This window comes from Lithobates pipiens, unplaced genomic scaffold (genome assembly GCF_037356315.1).
Source record: "Lithobates pipiens isolate NorthernLeopardFrog02 unplaced genomic scaffold, aLitPip1_a1.2 Scaffold_18, whole genome shotgun sequence".
NCBI lineage: Eukaryota > Metazoa > Chordata > Amphibia > Anura > Ranidae > Lithobates > Lithobates pipiens.
In genome coordinates, this window is record NW_027507758.1 from 260,058,014 (window position 1) to 260,064,685 (window position 6,672).

Consider the following 6,672-nt stretch of genomic DNA (forward strand, 5'->3'; position numbering starts at 1 on the left):
AAAATATATTAACAACATAATATGTTGTTTTATAATATAGAATAGAATGTTAAAGGGAATGTAAAATATCATTTATAAAGTTTTAAAGTGGAGAACTAAGCAAGACTAAGATAGCAACTGTTGTGAAAGACACACTCCTCTCCTCTTCTACTCTTCTTCTAGCAAAAGCTGCAACATCTTAGGCTGGATTCACATTAAGATCGCATGCGGCTCACAGCAGGGGTCTGGCACATCCAGGGGCGGACTGACCATTCGGTCATTCGGGCTCCGACCGAGGGCCCGTGGCCAGTAGGGGGCCCGTGAGAAGCTCATAGTCCCGAGTCTCTTATCGGTGCTGTGGCTGTGTGTAAATGCAAAAGAGAGAATCGCTCGCTATTCTCCAATTGGGGGAGGAGGCTTCCGCCTTCAATCCACACCCCTCGGCTATCATTGGCTCCAGAGAAGGTGAATTTGTGGCGCCAAATCTGAGTCCTGAGCAGGAGAGGAGCTAGCAGGAGGAAGCATTGGAAATGTCAGCGCTGACAACTAGCGCACATAGGACACTGAGCTAAACCGACGGAGTGAGGGAGGGGGAGAGCACCCCCCCTAGGAGCCTGGACATTGTCACTGCTCATATAAGATACCCCTCGAGTCTATGGATAAAGGAGAAACTCGATCTCTTCCATGCTTGTGTGTGTCAGGCAGCACCCGAGCCTCCCCCCCCCCCCCTCCCTTTGCCAGGGGAGAACCGAGCAAGCAGGATAACAAAGTAGCGATCATTGCTACCCATAAAGTAGTCAACAGAGCTCAAGACAAGATAACAGGACGGATGGCAGACTGCATTCTTCTGTGAGTTACAACTGTTCTGCCTTCCACGCTGTATAAATCTGTGCTTTAAACTTGTCCTGTACATCAGCAGGACAGGTCCTGGTGAAAGTAAAATTCTTGAATATGTTAAGAATATACTGGGACTTTTCACCTACTACATACATCAGATGTATTTTCACAAAATAATTATTTTTATTATATGTGTATGTAGAATATCTCTGTAGCACCTGAAAATTCCCAGTATATTTCTAACATGTTCATGAATTTGTGCAATAACAGCAAAGGATGTGGTGCCAAAATACAGCCCATCTCCAGGAAATTAAGATAAAGTTCATTCTTGCAGTGTGTGTGTGGGGGGGTGGGGGGCCTTTTTCACCTACCTGTTTTCATGCTCCAGCCAGCTGCACTGCTCTGTTCCTCTAAAACCCCAGCCTCATCACATACCATAAAGTAACATTAACCCTGTATGGTATGATGAGGGGGGCTGGAGTGTCCTCTGCACATGCATCGCTGCCGCGTGTGCAAGCCCTTACACGCTCAGTCATTTTCAAACATGCATGCGCAGTGACATAATGGCACCGGGCAGCACCATTTTTAAATGTAAGGCAGCAGTGGCACTTTGTGAGGTTTCAGGAGCGGCGCGCACCTCTCATCACAGCCTAGTAAGACCCCTCCGCCTCTGACCCCTGTACCATGTCCGCAGCCTCTGACCCCTGTACCATGTCCGCAGCCTCTGACCCCTGTACCATGTCCGCAGCCTCTGACCCCTGTACCATGTCCGCAGCCTCTGACCCCTGGACCATGTCCGCAGCCTCTGACCCCTGTACCATGTCCGCAGCCTCTGACCCCTGTACCATGTCCGCAGCCTCTGACCCCTGTACCATGTCCGCAGCCTCTGACCCCTGTACCATGACCGCAGCCTCTGACCCCTGTACCATGTCCGCAGCCTCTGACCCCTGTACCATGTCCGCAGCCTCTGACCCCTGTACCATGACCGCAGCCTCTGACCCCTGTACCATGACCGCAGCCTCTGACCCCTGTACCATGACCGCAGCCTCTGACACCTGTACCATGACCGCAGCCTCTGACCCCTGTCTGCAGCCTCTGACCCCTGTACCCTGTCTGCAGCCTTTGCAATGTGTGTGTGTGCGTATGTATATTATATACTTTCTTTACTTTGCTGCTATAGGCTCTAGCCTCAGAATCTAATTTCTCCATCAGTTTAGGCCTCTATGTATTTTCTACATGTTGGTAAAAATCCCAATATGCTATGGGATATTTTTATAGAATTTTTTTTTTTTTTTGTTACTAGTAATGGTTAACTGTACTAATGACACTGGTAGGGAAGGGGTTAACACCAGGGGGCAATCAAAGGGTTAAATGTGTTCCTAGAAAGTGCTTTCTAACTGTGTGGGGGAGGTACTTTAAATGTGGGAAGACAGATCTGTGTTCCTGTTTAGCAGACACACAGGATATCGGTCTTCCCTACTAACAGAATGGCGATCTAACTTGTTTACATCGGCAGACCACCGTTCTGCCTCTGATGGAAACGATCGTCTGGACCCAGTGGACATCTGGTCCACCAGACCCACTAATTAGCTCTCGGTGTGTCCAATCAAAGCAGCAGTGGGTCAAACAGCGCACAGGCCCACAAGTGTAGAAGTACCATACCTGTGCGTGATTCTGCTCACAGGAGACGCAGCCCCACAGAAAATGGACGTGGTTATATGTGCGTTTATTGTTCTTTATCTTCTTAACTCTTTAAACATATATTTTGAACATGCAGTAGAGAAATTCTGTGACCAATGCATGTAATGTAACAGTGCAATATATATGTGGGGCTTTGTGAGGGTGTGGCTTGTGCGTGGGTGGGTGGTGACAAAGGGGGCCCCATGATCCCCTATTGCCCGGGGGCCCCATGAGTTGTCAGTCCGCCCCTGGGCACATCCCTGTTCTCCATTTCAGGGATGAATTAGGCTCAAATGTTTGCCTAAATTCGGGCCTAAAACTGAGCCAAAGACACACAGGACCCCTGTGCAATTCGCTTTCGTAATAAATGTTTATTTGTAAAAAAAAGTTATACAAATGAATGAAAATGTATAAAACATCAGTTTACAAATATGTAAATGAAAAAAAAAGGTTAAAGTCACATACTATACGGGACATGTCTACCTCTTGTTTGGACACTTTAGTAGAAATAGCAGATTTCTAGGTATGCATATGTTACGGACATTTAACACTCTAGGACATGAGACCTCATTCCCTCCAGATGGCTTAAAAGCACCCATTTCTGTTATACTCAAAGAGGGTAAGGATCCCTCGGCGTGTGGTAGCTACCGCCCTATTTCTTTATTGAACGTGGACCTAAAACTATTTATGAGAATCCTTGCCACTTGCATCCAACCGCACCTGACAAAATTATTCCATCTCAAGCAGGTCGGCTTTATACCAAATCGGGAGGCCCTGGACAATACTATTAAAGTCCTATTAAAGCAGAAAAGGCGTTTGATCGTGTTAACTGGTCCTTCATGTTCACAGGTTTGTGTCACATGGGGTTGAGGGACAGGATGGTTGGATGGATTTCGAGCATATATTCGAACCCAACGGCACAAATTAAGCCTAATGGTCTTTTGTCAGAACCCCTTGCTTTCTCTAATGGCACCCGGCAAGGGTGTCCTCTCTCAACCCTTCTCTTTGCACTATCATTGGAACCATTTTGCTGCAGGGTCAGACAAAACCCAAACATTTCTGGCATACGAGTTGGTGACTCTTATCATAAGGTTTTAGCATACGTGGATGACATGCTTTTTTCACTCACCAATGCGGTTATATTTTTGCCGAACCTGGTAACCGAACTAGACCAGTTTAAAATGAACCTGTCCAAATCAGAGGCAATGGGGGTTTCCATGTTCACATCCCAAATCGATTCCATAAGTGTCAATTTCAACTTTAAATGGACCACTTCTGCCCTTAAGTACCTGGACATGTATATTCCACCAAGACTAAACCAAATCTATGGCCTGAATTTTCCACCTTTTGCTTAGTAAGTGTAGCACTGACCCCCGAAGGAGCGGCTGATTTAATTGGGCTTACCGTTACCTTCTTGATCTCATGTGTGTCTAGAGGTTTCCCAAGGTAGATGGCCCAAGAACTGTAGAGACTGACGCCAGAGATTTTTAAGAATAAACGAACACTCTCTGTCTATCACAGTAGGGTTAGAGGGTTTAGGTAGAAAAGTCGGAAAATCCAGGTACTCTTGGGACTAAGTCAAATAGAAAAATTAGTCTCTCACATTAGGAAATCCAGAGAATAGCCATTCACAGCTGGATCCTCACCCTTATCGGATAGTCCTTCTCTCACCAGGCCTAGCAGCCAACAGGGTGCTTAACCACTTTCAGACCGGACCATTTTGCTGGTAAATGACCAGAGGTCTTTTTACACTTTGGCACTGCGCTGCTTTAACTGGTAATTGCGCGGTCATGCAATGTTGTACCCAAACAAAATTTGCGTCCTTTTCTTCCCACAAATAGAGCTTTCTTTTGATGGTATTTGATTGCCTCTGCGATTTTTATTTTTTGCGATATAAACGTAAAAAGACCGCAAATTTTGAAAAAAAATGATATTTTCTACTTTTTGTTATTAGAAAAATCCAATAAACTCAATTTTAGTCATACATTTAGGCCAAAATGTATTCAGCCACATGTCTTTGGTAAAAAAAAAGTCAATAATTGTATATTTATTGGTTTGCGCAAAAGTTGTCACATCTACAAACTAAGGTACATTTTCTGGAATTTACGCAGCTTTTAGTTTACGACTGCCTATCTCATTTCTTGAGGTGCTAAAATGGCAGGGCAGTACAAAACCCCCCCAAATGACCCCATTTTGGAAAGTAGACCCCCTAAGGAAATTGATAAGAGGCATGTTGAGCCCATTGAATATTTTATTTTTTTGCCTCAAGCGATTGAATAATGACAAAAAAAATTTTTTTTATTTTTTTTTACACAAAGTTGTCACTAAATGATATATTGCTCACACATGCTATGGGCGTATGTGAAATGACACCCCAAAATAAATTCTGCTGCTTCTCCTGAGTACGGGGATACCACATATGTGGGACTTTTTGGGAGCCTAGCCGCGTACGGGGCCCCGAAAACCAAGCACCGCCTTCAGGCTTTCTAAGGGCGTAAATTTTTGAGTTCACTTCTCACTACCTATTACAGTTTTGAAGGCCATAAAATGCCAAGATGGCACAAAACCCCCACAAATGACCCCATTTTAGAAAGTAGACACCCCAAGCTATTTGCTGAGAGGCATGTTGAGTTCATGGAATATTTTATATTTTGCCACAAGTTGTGGGAAAATTACAAACTTTTTTTTTTTTTCACAAAGTTGTCACTAAATGATATATTGCTCATGCATGCCATGGGCATATGTGAAATGACACCCCAAAATAAATTCTGCTGCTTCTCCTGAGTACGGGGATACCACATATGTGGGACTTTTTGGGAGCCTAGCCGCGTACGGGGCCCCGAAAACCAAGCACCGCCTTCAGGCTTTCTAAGGGCGTAAATTTTTGAGTTCACTTCTCACTACCTATTACAGTTTTGAAGGCCATAAAATGCCAAGATGGCACAAAACCCCCACAAATGACCCCATTTTAGAAAGTAGACACCCCAAGCTATTTGCTGAGAGGCATGTTGAGTCCATGGAATATTTTATATTTTGCCACAAGTTGCGGGAAAATTACAAACTTTTTTTTTTTTTTTTCACAAAGTTGTCACTAAATGATATATTGCTCACGCATGCCATGGGCATATGTGAAATGACACCCCAAAATAAATTCTGCTGCTTCTCCTGAGTACGGGGATACCACATATGTGGGACTTTTTGGGAGCCTAGCCGCGTACGGGGCCCCGAAAACCAAGCACCGCCTTCAGGCTTTCTAAGGGCGTTACAGTTTTGAAGGCCATAAAATGCCAAGATGGCACAAACCCCCCCCAAATGACCCCATTTTGGAAAGTAGACACCCCTAAATTTAGGGGTACACTAGTGAGACTAGGTAATAAATGGCGGGTGCCCTGAAACTATAAAAAAATAACTAACCAACCAGCGTCACCTGTAACAGTTATATGGTGATCACTGGTGAAAGGGTTAACTAGGGGGCAATCAGGGGGCTTTATGCGGTAGTATATGGGGGTCCCTGGCGCTATAAAAAGCTGCGGCGAACCTAAATACCTACCTGCCTAACTAGCGTCACCTGTGACACTAATACAGCGATCAGAAAAACGATCGCTTATTAGGCTGGGTTCACACTGGAGCGATGCGGGAACGCCACGAATGCGCGGCGGGTTCCCGCATCGCATGCCTCCCGGCGGCAGTTCACACTGCCCTATGCGAACTGCTGGGAGTGTCAGTGAAATGTTAATGACACCCCCAGATCAGTTCGCATATCGCAGTGCGATCTGCAAACTTGGATCGCATGGTGTGAACACCCATGCGATCCGATTCTGCTGCGGACCAAAAAAAGGGTCCCGTGCGAGTTTGCGGCGGGTGCGGCGGGTGCGACGCGAATTCAGCCATACTATCTGTATAGCTGAACTCAGATCGCACAGAGATCGGATGTGATTTGCACTGCAGTGCGGTGCGAATCACATCCGTTCTCATAAACCGCTGCAATGTGAACCCAGCCTTAGTGACACTGGCGACGGGGGGTGATCACGGGGTTAAACCTTTATTGGGGGGGTTAGGGGGGTACCTTAGAACTAAAGGGGGCTAACCCTAACTGCCCTAACAGTTATTAGTCACAAATGACACCCGCCGGGTGATCAGGGGGTTAAACCTTTATTAGGTAATAAATGGCGGGTG